Here is a 22,845-nt window from a genome sequence, read left to right as displayed (position 1 = left end):
CCCTTGTCAATCAAAAATCTGTCTAACTCACTGCTGAATATATTCAATGACCCAGTTTCCACTGCTCATTGGGAGAGGGAATTCTAAATACTAACAACCCCCTGAGAGAAGCAATTCCTCCTCACCTCCATCTTAAATGGGAGACCCCTTATTTTGAAACTTTGCCCCTAGTTCTGGACTGCCCCATGAGAGGAAACATCCTCTCAGCGTCGACCTTGTCAAGCCCTCTCAGAACCTTACATGACAAATAAGGTCACCACTCATTCTTTTAAACGGCAGTGAGTACAGGCCCAACCTGCTCAACCTTTCCTCATAAGCCAACCCCTCCATCCCAGGAATCACATGCCTAGTGAACCTTCTCTGAACTGCTTCCAATACAAGTCCGTCCCTCCTTAAGTAAGGTGATGAAAACTGTACACAATGCTCTAGATGTGGTTTCACCAATGCCCTTTACAGCTGTAGCAAGAATCCCCTACTTTTATACTCCATCCCCCTTGCAATAAAGGCCAACATTCTATTCGCCTTCTTGATTACTTGTTGTACCCTGTGCGCTGACTTTTGTGATTCATGTGCGAAGACACCCAGGACCCCCTGTCCTGCAACATTCACAAATATCTCTGGCTCTTAAATCACTAAATGTGTCCTGGACAACAGGCATACAACTGATTTTAAAACATCTCCAATAATCCGGTGCATAGTCACGCCAACTGAGGACTCTTCCAAGTGGTTTGCTAAACAGATGTTAAGTGGAGCTCCTTGAATACTCTACTATATGTAGATTGACCTCAAAGAAATGGCACAGCCTAAATATCAAGAAACATAATAATGTCCAAGTATAAACCAAAATAGGTAGAGCTTTGCCACATGGAATGGTTGAGGCAGAGACCTTTACATCTTTTAATGGAAAATCAGACATAGGAAGATACAGGGCTAGGGAGAAAGAGTAGGACAGTGGAATTATTTTTGGATTGCTTGAGCAAGGAACCAGCACAAGCAGGATGGACCAAATAGTTTCCTTCTGCTCTGTAAACTTTGATAATCCTAACTTCCACTAAGAAATATTTGATTAAAGAAGAAAAGATTACTGTAGAATTCAAAATCTCCTCTACAACAAATGCCACAGATTCTTCTGTGCAATGTTGAACATACTGTTATTTAGAAATCCTGAGACATCATCCTCTGGTTCAGACATGTACAGTTGCTTAGGAAAAGTGAAATTTAATTAATGCAGAAGCATGAAGCGATGGATTCAAATTTCATAATTTTCCGCCTCGGTGTCACTTATTTTATTAGCATGGAATACGGCTAACGTTACATTGCACTTCTGCATGTTGCTGATCTGCTTTGAGTGTGCACTCACACAAAGGTGGCAAAAAACAAACTAGGGAGTTACTTTCACTGGAGCATGCTAAAGCCAAAGGCTATGAAATTTCTCCAAGAATCCATCTTTCACTGTCTGGACTTCACAGCTGCCTGGTACATCTAGTCTTATCTTGAACTTTATTGAAGGTTCTTTGTAACAACATTGAATGAAGACATGAATAATAACAGCTTGCCCTCTGATAACAAACTTCATCTCCTTGTACCCTGTCTTGAGTAGACTACTTCAAACTCTTTCCCTAATTGCAACATTGCCAGATATTGCGTGTTGATGTAATTTCTCTGCCTTACATATTCTAATTGAGGTGACCCACTGACCCACCTCCATCAATTTCCATTGAACAAGCTTTTTGGCCAGAGGGCTGTATGGAAATAATATAGGCGGGGCCATAATTGCTCAAGGAATGAACAATTCAGATAACAATAAAGATAAATTTTGGTAGAAATAGTCATGAAACCTTTATTATTATGATAATTATACCATCATAATGATGCATTACAATAACTAAAACTAAGTGCATTAAAATACTGACTGATTAAAAAACTGACTGGTGCTTAAGTTTACCAGATATAGAAGCACTTCAGGGTTAGCAGAGAAGCCTAGCAAGGAACAGATCAGTGTCATTCTTTACTCCATAGGCAGGAGTGTAGACAACATAATGGTCGGACAGGGCATGAACGAAGAGACAGCGACATACGAAGAGGTTATAAAGACCTTTGATATATATTACAGCCTTAGAAGGAACACCATCATAGAGTGAAATTCAACCAAAGACATACCCAAAGACCAGAGGAGAGCATAGATTCCTTCATTAACGATGTATATTGACTAGCTGAGAATTACAAATATCGAGCCCTGAACGATGAATTAATTTTGGATTTTGTTGTTGTAGGACTCTTAGAGGCGACTTTATCAGATTTTCTACAGTCGAGGGAGGATTTAATGCGATTGAAGGCTTTGCAGTTAGCAAGACAGGCAGAAGTGAGAACGTAGAATTGTGTATTTATTCGCGGTGATAGGGAGATTTTGTGGAGAGAAAAACTGACACTGTGCATTTTATAGGACACAGAAGTAGCAGCACACCTACTCAAAAACAGGAATAGAGCGAAAAGGGTGCAGTAGCCGGCATTACTCAGTGTTCTCACTATGGCAGGGAAAGGCTACAAGCCGCGTGAGGAATGGCCCACCAAAAATGCAGAGTACCATTCTGGCAAGACGAGAGGACATTTTAACTCTGTATGGCGCACTATTGCGGCACAGATATCATGGTCAACAGACATAAAACAAACTGCAAATTAGGCACTGGAGCAGGAGTTTCCTTTCTTTCAGACACAGAACGGTGGCTGAAGTAAGACTTCTGTCAGCCATTGAACATACGACTCCATAGTCCAGGAGGCATTCGACTGAAGTTCGAGGACAGTTCACTGTTCAACTTCAGTACAAAAGAAGACAAATCACAGAAACTTGGCATGTGATTCAAAACCAAGAGGGTTCACTGTTAAGTCAAAAAGCTTGTACAGATCTACAACTCATCTATAAAGTAAATTAATTGGGAAGACAAGAAAAATCACAAGAATTCAGGACAAGATTTCCAAACTTATTTAGAGGTCTTGGGAAGACTGAAACAAGTGCGGCGAAGTGGGAGCATTAGACCCAAATAAAACCACGTGAAAAGCCTTGAGAAAATCAGGCAGAAGATTTCCCATGAACTGCAGGTGAAGGAACCACAAGTTCATTACCTGGAAGGACAACTTGCACCAAGCAAGAAACAAATGGACAAACTTAATGTGTCTGCTGTTGTTTGTTGTTTTCCTTGTTTGTCACACATTCCTTGAAAATCCTGAAGAAGAGGAATAGATTTCATCCAAGTTGTGAAGTCCCACACCCCATTGACCACAAAATGTCTACCAGCAACAACACAGGGGCTAGATAAAGGCACAGCAAGCAGACAAAGAATGTGCTAAAATTCAGCAATGCTGCATCAATGGGTGGCCAGAATATAATCTCATTCTGAAGCAATGCTTTGAGCAATGAAGGTATCTCAGTGTCATGGATGACTTGCTGATTTATGATGAGAGATTGGTCATACCTAGAGTCCTCAGACTTGGGATCCTTCAGAGAATACATCAGAGACTCCTGGGCATTACAAAGTGCCGTGCTAGAGTGCAAAATTCCATTTGGTGCCTTGGGATCTCAAAATCATTAGAGGAAATAATTTCAAGCTGAATAACCTGGGCAATCCATTGCCAGGAGCAAAGGGAACCACTGATGGCATCCTCATTTCTGTCCAGACCTTGGGAATGTCTCCGAATGGATCTTTTCCAGCTCAAGAGGAAGACATTCCTCGTAGTTATTGATTATTCTACAGATGGATTGAAGTTAAATGTCTTCATGGTACAACCTCTAAAACAGCCATTAATTCGCTCGAAGATTTTTTTTGCCAGACATGGCGTTCCAGATTTAGTCATTTCAGACGATGACCCATAGTTTGCAAACAGGTGTTTTAAGCAATTCACAGAAGCTGATGGATTTGTTCACATGACTAGTGCGTCCAGACACCCACAAGCTAAAGGAGAGGCCAAAAGAGGAGTAAGGACGGTGAAAGCTTTGCTGAAGAAAAATGACTGTCGAGCTACCATTCCGCACCACTCCAGAATGGTTTGGCTCCATCCGGAACTTCTGAATGGGAAGATGACTGTAGACTCAACTTCCTGTTCTTCCACACATGCATATGCTATGTCTCAAAGCAGCAGATATAGAGAGAGTAAGAAGGAGGATGAGTATCATGCAAATCAAACCAAAAACTACAATCAGCGCCATAGAGTGCACCAGAACTCCAGCCAGGGGAATTAGTATGGATGATGACCAGAATCGCAAAAGCTGTGTTTTGGGAAAAACACTACATCTGTGATCTAATCTTGCAGAGACTGAAAATGGAATACTGGGAACAAACAGAAGCACGCTTGTATCTACAAGAAGACGACTATCAATGGAATGGACCAATGACCCAGACAATCAGCTGGTAGTCTCTGATGATATCTCTACCGAGCTTGAGAGAGAACATGGAGAACTTTAATTCAGCACAGCCTCTGAGACAGCTGAAAACAGGGTCAGGGACATCGATGAAACCACCACAAAGCTTATCTCTGTGAACCAGGAATGAAGGAAGAGACTTTGGGGAGATGTAGTGTAAAGGGTTAATGTGAAATACGTAAATAGTCTACGTCATCAGTGATGTAATATCACATGATTACAGATTATGCTGAGAGATAGCTCTAGGTGAAACCTTGTTCTAAGAAATGTACTGTACATAGTTAGTAGAATGTTCATTATAAGGTAAAGTTTACCAACAGCCTTGCCTCCAGCAGCCTCTATCATTCCAGGCCAAGGACAACCTCATCTAAGACCTACAACAATGTTAACAGAGTATTGAAGGATTTATGCTTCTATATTTCAATCCCTTATCCACAAGTAGAATTGTAGATCAAGGCATAGATTTTTGGATAGAGAACCGTTCCATCTGCACACAAATGCCGGCAGCCACCTGCATCTGGAAATGCTGCCCTCAAACCCAGACTCCGTCATTTCCGCAAGGGGGAATGGGGTGTGTTCTTTTTTTTTATTCATTCAAGGAATGTGGGCTTCACAGGCTGGGCCAGCGTTTATTGCCCATCCCTAGTTGCCCTTGAGAAGGCCGTGGTGAGCTGCCTTCTTGAACCACTGTGGTCCATCTGGTGTAGGTACACCCACAGTGCTGTTAGGGTGCAATTTCCAGGATTTTGACCCAGCAACAGTGAAGGATCAGCAGCAATATATTTGCAAGTCAGGATGGTGGTTGGCTTGAAGGAGAACTTCCAGCTGGTGGTATTCCTATACATCTGCTGCCCTTGTCTTTCTAGGTGGTAGTGGTCATGGGTTTGGAAGGTGCTCTCTAAGGAGACTTGGTGACTTTCTGCAGTGTATCTTGTAGATGGTACACACTGCTGCTACTGTGCATCAGTGGTGGAGGGAGTGAATGTTAGTGGATATGGTGCCAATCAAGCGGGCTGCTTTGTCCTAGACGTTATCCAGCTTCTTGGGTGTTGTTGGAGTTGCACTCATCCAGGTAAGTGGAGAGTATTCCATCACACTCCTGACTTGTGCCTTGTCGATTGTGGACAGGCTTTGGAGAGTCGGGAGGTGAGTTACTCGCCGCAGGATTCCTAGCCTCTGATCTGCTCTTGTAGCCACAATGTTTATGTGGCTAGTCCAGTTCAGTTTCTGGTTAATGGTAACCCCCAGGATGTTAATAGTGTGGGATTAAGCGATGGTAATGCCATTGAAAGTCAAGGAGCGATGGTTAGATTCTCTCTTGTTGGAGATGGTCATTGCCTGGCACTTGTGTGGCGCGAATGTTACTTGCCGCTTGCCAGCCCAAGCCTGGATATTGTCCAGGTCTTGCTGCATTTGGACATGGACTGCTTCAGTATCTGAGAAGTCGCGAATGGTGCTGAACATTGTGCAATCATCAGCGAATTCCCCACTTCTGACCTTATGACGGAAACAAGGTCATTGATGAAGCTGCTGAAGATAACTTCAACAAAGTGCCGGGGCATCAAGGCAGGTCTTCCTGCCAGCCTGCCTCTGCTCCCGGCAACCTCTGCACTCGTTGGGGGGGGCGGTGGGCCTGACTTCAGCCCACCACCACCAGCCCCTCCCTAGAATGAAAACCTGACCATCCAGGCCTCTTTTTCCCACGTCGGGTTTGTGGGTGTGGGAAGTGTCACAACTCTCCGCACCCAGCTCGGGAGTGAAAATCCAGCAAGTTTTTACTGGGCCCACAAATCTGCAACCCTCTGGTTAATTTGCCAATTGACTTAAATCTGTGCCCTTTGGTTACTGACCTTCTGCTGCCAGAAACAGTTTCTCCTTATTTACCTAATCAATACCTTTCATGATTTTGAACACCTCTATTAAATTTACACTTAACCTTCTCTGCTCCAAGGACAATGACCCCAGCTTCTCTTATCTTCCCATTTAATTGAAGTTCCTCATACCAGGTACCATTATAAATGTGGCTATAAAACTTCACAGTGCAAAAAGATGACAGAGCATATACATAGAAGCAAGATTGTTTAATACGTTATAGATATCTAACCATTCTAGTGGGTATAGACACTCTTCAGTGTATTACAATGCAAATGCAGACCTGAAGGTCCCGGGATCAAATCGTATGTTGATAATCAGCCAATCTGAACCAGAACTGCAGCTTGTGCTGTATTGCTTTCCTCGGCATCATTTGAGGGTCAGGGAAGAAAGGAATGGTTGTTACACCATCTCGAAAATGGACAGGGCATGGCTGGCGATGGTGCCAACCTTCCTGCCGATGTTCACTGTGCACGACTGCATATGAAGAGTAACTGCTTGGAAAAGGTTCCGAAGGACTGTCAGCGCTGATGGCACCGGGCCTCAGCAAGAATCAGCCCCTTCAGGTGACAAAATGAGAAGAATGGGGAAACAAAACCTTTGTAAGGGTTGACTTGATTTTTCAAAAAGAGTGCTAAAACCTAAGTGAAAAAATAAGTTGAAGTTTTGAAATTCCAGTGGAAAACCAAGATGCAAATCAAAACTGCAGTAATCTCGTTAAGAAATTTTGAACGCACGCTTCCCTTGTGCTGCTCTCTGTGCTTCTCCACATGCGTTCGCCTCCTCTAACATGGTGGCTGCACTCCCCTAGAAACACCCACCGCTGATGATCGATCATTGGCCACCAACCTACCTTGAAGTACTTCCCTTGGAATCCCTGGAGCAGTCGTTGTCTGGGTCAGAATTTCTTATGGGCTGTAGTTTGCCCGGGACTGTCATACACCATACTTATGATGGGGAATGTGTATAAGGAGATTGAATACCTACTATAAGGTAAAGGATCTGACGGAGTGAGAGAGGGACTATATGTGAGTTATAGGCTTTTGAAAGATCTGTATCACTAGTGGGGTACAAATTTAAGAAATTGTAGAGAATGACAAAGGCAAGCTTGTATAACTTTAAGAAATCTTTAAAGGTAATTAATCAAGAAGCATTTCCAGCCTGGAAGAATAAAAGGCAGAGAAATTGTTTAGTTGGGAACGGGCCATGGAGGAACGAGCCAAGAATGAGATTCTGCATGCTGGAAGGTAATCCCTATTACTATTTTGTTTGTCTCTGCGTTTAAATACACAATCATTGGGGGTCATTTGTATTGAGAATGAAGTTTGAAGGCAGAATTTTACCAGCCCAGGGGTGGCGGGTTGGGAAGCAGGGGGCTGGTAAATAGCTGGCAGTCATGTCGATCCAGTGGCAGGGCAACCACTCGCCACGTGTGGAAGCCACCAGCTTCAAGGAGGCTGGCTTCTTGCCCCAGCCTGGGTGGGGTGGTGGTGGGGGATGTGGGGGGCATTGGAGCCAAAGGGTCCATGCCCCAGATCAGGGCCAAAGAGGGGAGCTGCGGGGAGGAAAGGCATCCCCCGCAGCCTAATGCTCCAACAAGAGGGGGGTTTCCTTTCCTTCCCACGGAGCCTTCCCCTTTTGCCAGTCGGAATATTAAGTTAAAAGGTCCGCTCCAAGTCTGCCTCCATTTCAAGGCCCCCTTGTGTTCTCCGAGCTGCCTCAGGACTGTCCAGCTCTCCCAGTGGGGTTGCCGAGAATTCAGAACTGCCAGGTCTCTGACTGGGCCAGCAGCATCTACATCCCGCCACCCTCCTGGATGGAATAGCAAGTGTGGCGGAGGCAGATTAGGAGGGCTCCTCTGGGAATATGGCTGAATTGGTACCCACTTCCGGCAAGAGCACGCTCAGGATCTCGGTTTGGACACAACGTCCGGGTCCCGAAACCCACGGGAAAATCCAGCCCTTAATTTCTGTGTCTCATTGACACCGGGCCCTGGACCTGCTTCAGCTTGTTACAGGATGTAAGAAATGAAGAAGGAACAGGCCTCGACACTCCCATCAAGTCGTGAGCTAAGCCAGAATACTTTTAACGTTCATCCAGATGCAGGGGACAGTTAAACTACAATCAAAATAAAGCAGCATTTACACATCATTAACTCCACCCCCACCAAGAAAAATGATGGCTTGGAAACCGGTATACTTAACTTGGAAACCGGTATACTTAACTTGGAAACCGGTATACTTAGGCAGGTGCGGAGCAAACAGGGGAAAGTTTGGGCGTGTATCGGACTGTGGACTGCTGGCTTCGTGGCTGAAGCTTGCCCTGTCCTTGCAAAGCACAAGCCAAAGCTGAACCAGATGTGCAGATTCACAGCCAAGTCTAAAAGCATTTACTGTAACTGTGGTGGTGAGTAGTTACACACCTCTGTTTGCCCAGCCAAGAGTGCTTGCTGTCAGAAATGCTGGAAGGTCAACTCGTCTGCAAAGGTTTGACGATCCAGTGGCACCCAACCAAAGAAAAGCACAGGATCATCCAGCACTCCATAAATCAAATCCAACCCAATGATTCAGACGATGGCAGCGCATATGGTTTAACAATATATTTTTAGTGAACCAGAGGAGCCAAAACATTCAGCCTAGCCTAAACAGACAGGTTTGCTACTAGGACATCCACTAGAAGTCCAAGTTGCACTGGTGCATTAGAAGTGATGGTCAAAACACTTACAAAGTACCGCTTGAAATCTTGACTTAAGGCCGATGCCTATGATCCCCTCGACCTATGCCAAAGCATGGAAAGTTCCAGCCTTAGTGTTTATCCAGATGCATAAATAACACCTTGAATGTAGAGCTAAAAGGCAAAGGTTGTAAATTGTGGATCCTTTATTAATAAATCTGCACTGAACAGGTATTATATTCTACACAAAAACAGAATTACCTGGAAAAACTCAGCAGGTCTGGCAGCATCGGTGGAGAAGAAAAGAGTTGATGTTTCGAGTCCTTATGACCCTTCAGCTGAAGGGTCATAAGGACTCGAAACGTCAACTCTTTTCTTCTCCGCCGATGCTGCCAGACCTGCTGAGTTTTTCCAGGTAATTATGTTTTTGTTTTGGATTTCCAGCATCCGCAGTAGTTTTTTGTTATTATATTCTACATTGGGACTACAATGTCTAAGGTTAACTTACATCCAGGTTTTGCTCAATAGGACCCGGAGTAGCTCATTCAGCCCTTCGAACCTGTTCTGTCATTCAGCAACAACAACTTCAACATAGCACCCATAGCGAGATGTTCCAGGGCACTTTACTGGCGTGTTATAAAACAAAATGTGACAATTAACAATTATATTAACTCCATCTACTCACCATGGCTCTGTAATCCTTAATACCCATGCCTAACAGAAATCCATCAATCTCAGTTTTGAAATTTTCAAATGACCACCCCTCCTCGCCCCCACCGGCCGCAACAGCTTTTCTGCGGGAGGACCGCAGCCATCAATATCAAAGGTTCTCAAAGTGCCACTTTCAAAAAGTGAAGCGTAGCTGGATGGGCGCAGAGAACACGGCAACAATTAGGAGAAATGCTAGGCTTGCTGCACATCTGCCAGCTCCAATTTCCACGGATTGTTGATGCTGTAACAACTCACTGAAACATCCCAGTCTGTGGCAAAGCTATCGCTGAAAGACTTTAAAAATAAAGTACCAGCGTTAACAAAGCTAAAATGGCAGGTCTGCTATTGTGCTGCGCATTAGCCAAAAGGAGATTTCATGGCTCAGTTGAGGAGCCATCTTTGGAGAGGGTAAGAATGCCCACAAATCCTGTTAGGAAAGCTACAAAGAAAGAACTACCACAGAGGTTAGCAGTCAAATGCCTTGAAATCGCACCGTGTAATATTTGTAATGGGCACATTGCCGTATCCAGATGAAATTCCTTTGTCCTCAGTGTGATTTCAAGGCAAAAGTAGCTTTAGTGTGTAAACATCAGATTAGATCCACAGTGACGTTAGCCCCAAGAATCCTAGAACCTCTTTTTGTTAGCTTGTTGGTTTTGCTAGGAGTAACGATTTCAGGAGGGTTCGGTTGTATTGGGTTCGAGTAATTGTTATCATAAAATAGTATTAATACAAGCATGTTCTAAATCATTGTTCTTGACGATTAAAGTTCAACGCTATAATTAAGTAGAACATCCTGTAAAATTATGACCCAGAAAAGCTGTTAATCTTCCTGTCCCAAGTGCCATAACATACTACTCAATATATTTATGATACATTAATAGTGAAAACAAATATGCACATGTGAAAGTAACATCTGGGCCATTCACTACCCTCGGTCCGTTAAAGTTGCTATGTGAGTGATTCACTTCACAAAGTTGAGCATTCCTCCACGCATTTCTAACAGAAGCTTGATGATACAAATTGCACAGCAGATTCTGAACTCTCACCATCATGCAGTTTTTTTTAATAAGTAGGGGTTTTAAAACAACATCTGGAGCCTTGACTCGCTGTGGGTTAGAGGCAAGAAGATGCATCCAAAAGAGTAAGAAAAATATATGGAAATCTCTCTCTCTCTCTATATATATATATATATATTTGTATATATATATTTATATATATGTGTATGTTGTTAACTGCTTTTCCCCACGATTGTTTATTTGTAACTTTAATGTGTTCACTTTCAGCAATAAATTAACCAGAGTTTACACAAACCGCATGACCAAGCTGACGTTTTGCAAAGTAATTGGATTGAAGTCGTTTAATAACTAAACTAGAGGAACAAGTCAGAACTGACAAACATGTGTTGCATATCCTTATTTATTATTCCTGACATCACTGATGTCACCTGGGGGTATGCTGATGATTTAAGCTTCCCACGAATAATTTTTTCTCAAGCATTACATGCAGTGATTTCCTGTTTTTATGCCTGCTTAGTTTTGGACCCTGCCCTTTTCGAAGGGCATCACCTACTCACTCTGTTGTAAAGTGCTGCTCCTTCCCATTGTTAGCATAGCTTGATTTAGATTTGTCTCTTCCTCCCCACCAACTCCTTTCATTTCAAAGTACCTTCCGAAATCCTCCCACTTCCTCCAGGGAAACGACTGTGAATTGTGCCAAGTACCTGAGTGAAAAGAAAGATTGCTCAAGTAACGCTCTAACAAAATGAAGTATAATTTATGTATTTAATATCAGTTCAGCTCTGAAATGGCTACAGCAGCAGGTGAAATGGTACAAAAGCATAAGGAGGTACAAAGTTCATCAGTTGATTCTCTATTGGACCTTTATTGCATTAAAAATCCTTCTAAATTATTAACAAAACTAATCCTTTTAATTGGTCATTGTGATATCAGACGCATTCACATTAAGCCAACTACATTTATGTAGGAAATCCTATTTAATTAGATGTGTGTGTTGTTTAATTTTTATTAACATTTGTATCTGAGACGTATATTTGTATTAATCAATTCATTTAGAGAGGAAGGTACTATCTCGTGTGCTAACAAAAAACAAATGAGCCTTATTGCACCCTATCACAGGCCTTCCGTTTTCTTCTTTCAGCCCTCTCCCATTTCCTTGCCTCTGTACTTGCTTAAAATCTGTCATATCTCTTAACTTATTCCAGCTCTGGCAAAACGTTAGTGATCTGAAAAATGTGGCTGGATTATCTGTCGGGTGTTTGGTCCCAAATTTCTGGCCCGTTGTTGGGGTCCCAAGCCGGCCTATGTCATCAATGTGTTTCCCACAGTGCAGCCTGCCGGAAGGAGGCCTCCTAATTGGCCACCCCTGTGCTGGCTGCCCTATTAAGGACAGTGAGCAGCCGCTCAAAGCTGCAGGCCCAGTTAGAGGCCCTTGGCTGCCGGCATTGAAATTATAAGTTAATGAGGCCCAAAGTCAGTGCAGCCACCGGGCAGGCTTATTCATGGATCGGACTGCAGCCTTTCATCCGTGCAGCCCTGTCACTAGGCCATGGAGCCTCTGACTCTGATGGTCCTAGGTCTGCTGCTGGGAGGCCTGATTGAACTGACAGCCTCTACTCACAGTAGGGGGCCATGCTGGCATGTGTAAAATACTGGGCGCTGGCACTAAACTGGGACTTAATTAGATGAATAGGGTGCCTGCCTATTGTCATGGAGCGGGTGGCCAAATCGGATCCCAGTTTGCTCCTGGGGAAGTGTCCCTGGAGGCAGGAATGAGTCCTGAAATGGCTCCCCCTATTTTCCCTGCACCCCACTACCACTCCACACTACCACCAGCACCCCCACTCCCCCGGCCTCTAACCGTGTCACCATGGGCCGGCAAAATACCGTGCCCCATGGTAACAGCCCTACCTGCCTCTGGGTTAATGCCAGCGGTGGTAGGATGAAGCTTTTAAATGGCTATTAATTGGCCAAGTAAGGTCTTTAATTGGCAGCGGGGCTGGAAGCTCGATTGTCGGCCTTCCCGCCCATAACTTAGCTCTGGCAGGGGCGGGAAGGTAGCGGGGTTCCAGTAGACCTCCATCCCACCTAACTAAATGCACTTCCGCTGGCGAGAGAAGAAGATTCTGCCCATTATCCCTATTTCTCTCTCCCCGGATTTACTGAATATTTCCAGCATCTTCTGTTTTTATTCCAGATTTCTGGCATCTGCAGATTTTACTTTAGAGCAATTGAGTCAAATTGTTGAAATTAAGATTTTGTCTAACTAAGGAAGATCTTAAATTGATTAACAATTGCAAGTGAGAGGTAAATAGGACACTGGGGGTGGGATGTCTAAAGGCAAGGCAAAGGGGGAAATTTTACGCTAGGCGAGTTGATGACGTTGGCAGAAGTGGAAGTGGGTGGCAAGCCCACTTCTGCCTAGTGCTGTGGTCCTGCCGCCATTATGTGCTGGAGGGCCAATTAACAGCCAAACAGCAGGACTGCTGGCAAATCGGAGGCCCAGCTCAGGAAGTAAGGTGGCAAATGGGCCAGGCGACAGGCATGGAGGAGCTGACCTCAAGCAGTTTAAAGGTCTATCAGCGATGAGCAGCTGGCCCAGAGAGGGCAGCATCAGGAGCACAATGAGCATTGCAAGTGCACTGAGTGAGTGATTGCTTCAGACAGAGGGGCCATTGCCATCCTTGACAACCCAAGTCCCCATGAGGTGCTCACCATGACTGTTGGCTGTCTCCAGTTCTTCAACCACCAGTCCAGATAGCGAAAAGGCTGTACGAGTGTCAACTTGGAGCCAGTGCAGAGGTACAGGCATGGGTGGACCACGATTCAATGATGATTCTCTGTGTGCTCTCCTCCAGGCTGTGACCGAATGGTGGAGACAACTGTTTGAATATCAGTAAACTGGGCATTGGTCTCTTGACTCTCATGGTGCTTTTACACTTTTTGCGCTTGTTGTTCAGCAAGGGGACAGTGATATACATGGACTTGCTCCCTGAACTTGCATAGAATTTACAGCCCAGATGTAGGCCATTCAGCCCAGCAGATATATGCCAATGTTTATGCTCCACAGGAGCCTCATTTCACCTTACTTCAGCTCATCCAATCAACCTATCCCTTCTCCCTCACATACCTAACTAGGGTTCCCTGAAATGCATCACTACTATTCCCCTCAACAACTCTGAGGCCGAGAGTTACACATTCTCATCAGTCCAGCACTAAAATTCCCTTCCTTTTTCTTCATAGCCCCTGAGGGATACAGAAGTGCCCATGTAAAGCACCTTCAGATCACCAACCCAACACTCTAATTTTGGAGCTATTGGACTCCTTAGAAACTAGATTTGTAAGATCAAATGAATTTAATAAACACCTAATTTCACTGTGATAAGTGATGCATCTTGTGTATGGGCAATTTTGTTTACAATAGAATGGGCATGTGCCACCCAAAGACCATACAGCAGTGCTCAAGCCACATCAAAGTGGCACTGCCACCACCAAAGTGGCGTCCCTGTTACTTCAATACAAGCTGTCGGCTTCAAATGGTGAATTCAGGGGGAATGTCTTTGGATTCATTCCAAAGTGAAACAGCTGGAGTGGAAATTCTACTGAAGGAGGGTCTGCATCAGGCATTTTACACCAAAGTTCAATCAAAAGCTAATGCAAATGCGACTTCTGTGCAGTAGACTGGTTATACAACAACAACAACGCAGTGCTTAAATAATCCCAACTGGTAGGTAAAAAAACCTCCCAGAAATGCAACAGAGGCAATTTCTATATAACGCTCTTTAATTTGTGTCCTGAAGGTTAACAGCTGATTAGAACAGCTGTCTTGTTTGTAACTGAGGCTGTTCAATTTGTACACGGCTTTCCAGTGTGGGGATAAACTGGCTGCCATTATAAAACCCAACGGGAAAGCAGCATATTAATGAGCCATTTACTCTTTCCATAGATTCAGGCAGGGAAATTGTTTGTTTCCCACCTTCCTGTCATGAAGCCCTTACCACAGACAGGATTGCAGTTAGAGTGCTTTGTGGATTTCTGAAGGTAGAATCAGAAGTGATGACCAGGTGAACGACTGTATTGTGCCAGTTCATGTACAGCTTACTTGCCTGTCTAGTCACTGCATAATCGACACAGGATAGGCCCAATGCAGCACCACATCATAATATTCCCCATTTCCTGATAATTACGTGATTTGGAAGCTTCCACCAGCACATTTTTTTTTGATACTACTGTCTTCTGTCTGACATTTATAAAGTACAAAGAATATAATCTTATTTTCAATAGGATATGATGTACAGGAAATATGCCCGACAGTCTTCCTTTAACATTAAACCACAAAACCTTAGTTAAAAATACGCCTGGACAGTATTTGACTTTTATAAAGCAGGGGTGTGGGACACCTGAACCCTGACATTGTGGTCTTTTTTGCCCAGGCAACCAAGTCATACTTGCGCTTATTTCTTATTGGCTATTTGTGTTCCTTTTGACGTCTGTGACCTGGTGGTTTGCAAACAGCACACCTTAATGCTGTTGCCTCATTAGCCGAAAATTTGAGATCAGAGGGCGATGGTCTGCTGGGAAAAGCAACTCACGATATTTAGAAAGTAATGGAAAGGTGAGCTCTATCTCATTTGGTAACACTCTCACCTTGAGTCAGAAGGTTGAGCACAGAATTCAGGCTGACACAGCACTGAGGGAGTGCTGCACTGTCGGAGGTTCCATCTTTAGGATCAGACATTAAACATAGGCCCCTGCTACCCTCTCAGGTACATGTGGCCATGGTTACCAGGCATTTTGCTGATTTTGACAGACAGCAAGGGAGACTTCCTCCATAGTCCCTCCATGGGCCAATATTTATCCCCTAATCACCATCACTAAAAAACTGAGTTATCTGCACAGCTGTTGTTTGTGGCCTAGATTTTGCTGCCTTTTCTTGCCCCTATTCGAACAGGATAGTAGTGGAGGTAAAGGTGAAAATCGGGTGCCAAATCCCACCATTGTCTCCCCTGCTCCAAATTTAATTTCTCTTCCTGGTTGCCTGTCCACTGGGTGGAATTTTCCATTCTGGAGTCTAAGTGCAGTGGCAGGCAGGGATGTTGGAGTGATTCCTGCTGAGAAGTGGGAGGCCTGAACACGCGCGATCTTCCACTGTTCAGCTCATTCATGAAGCAGCCATGGGGAGCTCGGTGAATTATGTGGTGGGGCGGGCAGGAGGTCACCCGCCCCACTGTTACCTCATGGGGGCGAAGGCTCTGGCTCCACATTTAAACGGCACGCAGACGGACATTCATTCACTGCAGGACAAGAGATCAGCATTACTCCTCCAGAGCCCTTGCGGCTGCAGCTTGCCCTGGAGAAGCTGGTAGATGTGAGCAACCACATCCTGAGACATCTGAAGGCACCTCCGGCATTGCTTCTCACTTGTTTCTATACAAGAGCACCGCTGGTGATACACCCATGGTCAGGCCAACGCTCACCGCTGCAGTGTAACCTGTTCACCAGCATCTTGACCTTATAGAGGCCCCACTGCCTCTTGCTGCTCAGGCCCTTGCTCCTCCTGGCCCTGTGCCAAGCTGTGATGGGGCCTCCTTCTGCTCACTGGATGTGAGCCAGTACCAAAGCAGAGTTGCCTGCAGCCTGTATCATTTATACATCAGTGGTCCTGTGAACAAGTTGAAGTGATAGATTAAGTGAGCGTGTCCTTTACAGGTTTTCCTCCATCTCAAAGCCAGCAGGTCATTGCTAAGCCCTTTGCCTGGCTTCCACCTAGGCATGGCACCCCCAATGCACCCCTTCCAGGTGAAGGACATCCTGGAGGACTGTGTTCCTCCCGTTCACACATGAATGCATACGGAGACATTGCTCTTTGAACAGGGAGACAAGAGCCATGTACAAGAAGCCTCACTCTGACACTTTTCCGTTTGTCTCCACCACCCTCGAGGCTCAATAGAGAGACTATTGCCTTGGCAGCATAGAAAGACTAGCCACATGACCCCTTGTCAGCCATGACCATTCACCTGGGAGGATGGAGGTTTGAGGTTTGGAGTTGTGAGTTGGCTGCCCTCCATTAACTCTGCCCCTTGGAGGCATCTACCCACCCACCCACCTGCCTTCCTCCCCCCCAGCTCCTTCATCCCTGCCTCTGACTGCAGCCGATGGCAAATCACACAGAACGAACGGCAGCTCCACACCTTGCTGGGACCTCGATGTTATGAGACCCATGAGTCAGGAACAAACCTGCTGCAATGTGGGCTTCACCCTAGAGAGGAGAACACAACTGAACATGGTTGACATCCAGTTGCCTCATAATTATTGGGGTTTAGTCGACCACCTTGAACTCCATCCACCCAAAAAAAACCCTCCTTCCATTTCAAGGGATCTCACTTACTAACTAACAGCGTGGTAAAGGTCAGATTTGAAAAACGATGTGCATCACTTTCCAAAATCGATCCACCAACTTTTACCCTCCTTCTGTCACCCACCAACTTCCCCCCATCACCCTCAGCCTGCCCAATAACACCATTCCTCTCCCCTCTGTCACCTTTGAACCTTCACCCTGTTACCCTGGACCCTATTACAATCCACCTTCACATGCCTTTCCTCCCCTCAGAGCTGACACCCATTACCATCCCCATGCCCACTCCAGCCCTGCCCCCTCACTCTCACCCTGGACCTCCCACCGTACGCATCCCACAACACCCCTACCCCATCCTCTGACTGTGACTGTTCCCTCCTATTGTCAGTACCCTGAGTTCACCCAGGACCCCGTCGACACCGCCCTCTAAATGACACTCTCTACTCCCAGCAGCCCCCATCCCCCCCAACTTCCTCAGAGACTCTCCTCCCTCTCTCCGCCGCCATTCCCTGCTTAGCCTGCCTCCCCTCTCCAGCCTTCACTCAACCCTGCACCTTCTTCCAGCTTTCGCCTTCTTCCTGTGTCCAGGTTTGAGACAGATTTTGCTACCAGCACTCAATATGAGTGAAGTTATGAGCATTCCCCGAGGAGGCGAAAGCAGCATCTACTGTCCTCAAACATATATATATATCTAAATTCTCGCTGGCGGGGAACTTAATTTGGAGGGTAAACTCAATTCCGGCAAGGTGGCCTTTTAATGAGCATGCATGACATGCTAATGCATGCAAATAGGGTTCCTGACATAGTTCGTCAGGAAGCTTGATCTGCCTTTTATCCGCCTTAAAAGTTGGGAGATCAAAATTCCAACAGTTCATCCCGCTGTGAGGAAACAGATTTTTTGCCCTCCGCCATATTAAGTGTCCCCGTCTGCCACAATTCCCACTGCTGGCGGGACCAGAAGATTCTGCCCACTGTACACAAATACCAATGGGGATGCAGTGCCCAGCATCCTGGTGCATTTTCCTACTGTCTGCTATTTTTCTCAGTGCTTTCTGGGACAACCAAATGAAGCTGGGTGATAATCCCTGCAGAAGCAGTGGAAAGGCCCTGCAACATTTCCATGGAGAGAGTCTTTTAGAGATCATCCATCTCCAGAGCTTAGCCAAAGCCTTCAGTGCGCCACTGCAGGTATTTTCCGCTGGTTCATTGTGGGTTTCCGCTTTGTGTCTGGAATCCCACTGGGAGCTCCAAATGGCCCCTATCTCAGGAAAATGGGTTAGGGTGAGGGTGGAATTGGAGCTGTGAGCAGAAGTCCCACTCTTCAAAATAATGCCATGGGATCTTTTACATCCACCTGAGAGGGCAGAAGGGCCCTCCATCTAACATCTCATCTGAAAGATATTACCTCTGTCAGTGCAACCAAAAAGCTCCATAAACTCATATCAACGTACCAACATCTTGGGGGGAGAAACATTTAGAAATTTTCAGACCAATCTTGCAATATTAAGAATATTATTTACCTCTCCTTACATTTTGGCACTCAAAGGTCTAGAGTGGAACTTGAACCCACAACCTTCTGACTCAGAGGTGAGCATGCACCCATTGACGCCTCATATTGCTCTGCTTCTCCGCATCCATATATACACAGTGCCATCCATGGTCATGTAACAGCAGATGTAAAGGGCTTGTTCATCAGATTTCATTTGACTATATTTTTACACATAGCAAAGTGAGCTAGCAACTATTTCCCTTTCCACATGTAATCTATCTCATGTTACCAGGCAAACATATTGGGCCAAATCTTCCAGTTTCGGAATCATTGGAGACTGGACATTTAAACGAAGATGCGCATTTAGACCCTGTGGAATCCCTGATGTGCGGGCCTTCGAGGGAATTGCCTGGAAAGATTCGACTAAAGGTTGGACAATTCCCCTGCTCCCCGGGACCCTCTGCGAATGTCTCCGGCTCTGAGTCAGAGTCAGAGACTCCAGACTGCTCCCTGGTACTTACCTGGATAGTTACCCAGGAAACGTTAGACAGATGACAACCTAGTAACCTAGTCTAACATCTGGGTAACCACACAACTGACACCCCTGACTACTCCCAACCTGACTGCCCCACCTGTCACCTCCAACTACCTCCCCTGACCTGACTATCCCCCAAGGTGCACCACCAACCCCCCTGTGACTACCCCACTGACCATCTAACTGCCCCTCCTGACCACCCAACCCCCACCCCCAACCAGAACTGACTTGACTACACTCCAACGTGACTATCCTCCCGACCCAACCCAGGTACCCCTCTGACCACTTGACTACTCCTCCCGGCCGCCTGACTATCCAACTCAGCCACCTACCCACCTAATCCATTTGTCCACCTGCCCAGATAGTCCACTTACCTCTCTGCCTATTGACCCACCTTATCCACCTAACTCCCCACCTACGTAGCTACCTACCTCAAGCGCCCCACCCACTTACCCATCTTACCCACTTACTCACGTCACCCACCTAACCCCTATCTACTTACCCACTTATCCACCTCACCCACCTACTCACTTACGCACCTACAACCCCCACCCCTACCCACTTACCGAACTCACACCCCTACCCCCCTACTGCTTACCTACTTACCCATCCACCCATTCACTCACTCACCCACTCATCCAATCCCCAACATTAACACTGCTCCTTTAAGTTACCAGATGGAACTAGTGCCATTAAAAGAGGGGCATGCCCTGTCTTCCCCTGCCTCTACCCTGCTCCAATAGATTTCCTTGAGGGATGCTGCGCTGTACATTTCTCTGAAAGCCGGGCTTGGGAGACACTGGCAAAAATGTGGAGCAGCAAAAAGTCAGGGGAATTTGAGTGCAGCAGCTGCTCGGAATATCCGGGCCATTATTTTGTTGTAAAAGTTCCACATCATCTCACATCCTCAAGTCTGCAGCCAAAGCCTTGGGTCTGATTTTATCATATTCAAAACTCATGGGATGAACTTAATCCAGATGATGGGGGTCTTGCACATCAACTGGAGAGCCAGCAAGAGACCCGCGTCGCCTCATTTGGGGAAGACCCACCGTGTTAACTGCCAGTCAGGCGCTTAAGTTGCCAGTGGTGAGCCCCCCATCATGCGGGGGGGCAGAAATCCAACTCCCCCTGCCATCCCGCCACCATCCAAACACTTGCCGAGACCTTCAAGCAATGCACCCACCAGAGGCTCAGGGTCAGCGAGGAATCCAGGCCATAGGTGAGTGAGGGCAGGAAGGCGTTCGCGGAGAGGGGGTCACCAGCTGTGAGGGGGGGTGGGGTCGGCACAGGATCAGGAGGGCAGGAGGTTGGCTCTCAAAGGGCCCACCACTCCCCCACCTTTCCTGATGCCAGGTCCCTCAATCTGGCACTGAGTGATTTTGAGCAAGGCAGCCTGCAAGCAAACGCAACAGGGTTTTAAATTTCAGGCTCCCCGCAAGGTGACTGCCCCACCTGCCATTGGTTGAATACCTGCCATGGTGGGATGAGGCCCAGAATTGGGAATTAATTGCCCACTTAAGGGCCTAAATTGGTTGCTCAGCAGGAAGGCTGTCAACAAGTCTTCCCGCCCTGGACATAATCAGGGCAGAGGCAGGAGGATGGCAGGGTGCCCACTCGCCACCCTGATTAAATGCTCCCTGCCACCTCTGGGAAGAGCATTAAATTCACCCCCTTGTGTCTGACTCTAACCATTGTGATTTTAATCTATTTGCAATTAATGATGCCCACCTTTAGTTCCATTTCTTCTGAATGAATGTTCTAAGTGTGTTCCAACTCTCACCCATATAGATGACCTAGCCTTCTCCAGCCTCTCAACTCTCTGTAAATGGGGCTATTGGGACATAACTGGAATCAAGCTCTTCTCAAGACTAAGATTGAATTGACAGGAAGTGACTGTTTTCCTCCATACGTCCATACACTGAGGTGTTACACACTACACTATCGTTTACAGACGCACGTTCCTGTCAACTGCATAATACAATGAAAGGAAAATGACACCGATTTTGTCGTTAAGCCTGCTCACTCTGACAGTTTAAGGCAAATAACCTGGCAGCAGCGAGCATCTTTCCCGATTGGGGAAACTGGGCATGTTGTAAATGGGCTACTTTCACCAACAACAGGCGGTATCTCTGAATACTGAAGCATGGTTTCTGCCTACAGTTTTGACCAATGATATTAGTTCAAAAAGAGACAAGTGGAGGAAGACAAAGAGGAATGGTAGGTGAGGATAAAAATAACTTTTTTTTGTTCAGCACACAACCTCAGGGATATCCCAAAGGGCTTTTAAAATGACTGTTGTAATGTAGAGGGGTGCAATATTAAATTTGTGCACAGCAAAGTCACCCAAACAGCAATAATTAAGTAAATTGCATTTTTAGTGATGTTGATTGAGCTGAAGTGAAGGGCCAAAGATTAATGGCTTAGGCGTATCAAAATATCCATGCGTGGGATATAAGAACACAAGAAATAGGAGGAGTGTGGACCACATGGCCTGTCACGCCTACTCCATCAGTCAATACCATCTTCAACTCTACTTTCCCTCCCGCCCCCCCCACCAATTTCCATTAAATCCCTGAGAGACCAAAATTCTGTCTTTCCCAGCTGTAAATGTATTCAACAATGGAGCATGCACAACTCTGTGGCATAGAGAATTCCAAAGATTCACAACCCTCTGAGTGAAGAAATTTCTCCTCACCTCAGTCTTAAATGATTGACCCCTTATCCTGAGACTCTGCCCCCATGTTTTAGATTCCCCAACCAGCTCAAACAATCTCTATGTCTACCCTATCTGTAGTGACTGAAGATGTAGCTTCTCCTACTGCCAATTAGTGGTCACATGATTGTTCTTGACAAATGAGCCCTTAACGCGGGTAATCCAGGGGGGCGGAACTTTCTATTTGTGGACCTGGTTCAAGCATGGAGCTTCTAAAAGAGCTCTGTAATAAAGTTAACTGTTTCAAGTAGAAACCTGTCCGGTATTTCAAGTCATTGCATTTGATGGCAAGAGTGGGATAACTCCGATGCTGCACCTTGCCTTGTGAATGTGAACACATCAGTTCTTAAGCAAAAAAAAAAAGAGAAGTATACCCACCAGTCAGGCCACTCTTCGACAAAATCGACCCTTATGACCTGTCCGTGGGGGACTGGAGCCAGTATATAGAGCGCCTGGTTTTTTTATTTTGAAGTGAATGAAATAACCGTGGAGGAGAAGCAGAAAGCAATTTTTTTGAGAGTCTGTGGTAGCAGAGCATATAACCTCGTCCGCAGTCTGATGGCCCTGAACGCGCCCAATTCTAAATTTTTTAGCAAATTTGTAGACCTTGTGAAGATGCATTTTCAGCCGAAGCCATTGGTAATGATGCAGAGGTTTAAGTTAAACTCCAGAGTAAGGGCCCCGGGAGAGTCCATCGCAGCTTATATAGCTAAGTTGAAGCAATTGATTGAGAACCTTGGAGATACATTCAATGACATGTTGTGGGACTGGTTAGTTTGAGCCATTCAGAATGACGCTATTCAATGCCGTTTACTTGCGGAGCTGAACATTGATTTGAAGTGTGCCATGGAAATAGTGCTAGCCATGGACAGTGCTGCGAGGGACTGGCAGGCTGTGCAGAGTGTGTAACATGGTGCCGTTCTTCAGTTGGGGCGGGAACCTACCGCTAGGTGTGGCGTGAAAACCAGAGAGACAGCAGCGAAGTGGGAGACAGTCTCTGCTGCTCGAAAAATGAAAAGGTCCAGTGGAAGCATTTCAGCAGCGACTCCGAAGTTAATCTGTTA

General features: G+C 45.8%; 1 long non-coding RNA gene across 2 annotated transcripts in view; it reads right to left on the bottom strand.

Annotated features, from left to right (window-relative positions):
• The window catches only part of LOC144668187 (uncharacterized), a 101,551-nt gene extending 79,286 nt beyond the window's left edge, over positions 1 to 22,265 (bottom strand). For both annotated transcript variants that reach the window (XR_013573448.1, XR_013573447.1), the window contains exons 1-2: positions 22,160 to 22,265; positions 11,247 to 11,393 (exon numbers count right to left, since the gene is read on the bottom strand). This is a non-coding gene — a long non-coding RNA (uncharacterized LOC144668187). The remainder of the gene's footprint in view (positions 1 to 11,246; positions 11,394 to 22,159) is intronic.
• Positions 22,266 to 22,845: the final 580 nt, after the last annotated feature.

Source organism: Cetorhinus maximus, chromosome 26, assembly GCF_964194155.1.
Source record: "Cetorhinus maximus chromosome 26, sCetMax3.hap1.1, whole genome shotgun sequence".
NCBI classification, from domain to species: Eukaryota; Metazoa; Chordata; class Chondrichthyes; order Lamniformes; family Cetorhinidae; genus Cetorhinus; species Cetorhinus maximus.
This window is presented reverse-complemented; position numbering and strand designations above follow the sequence as displayed.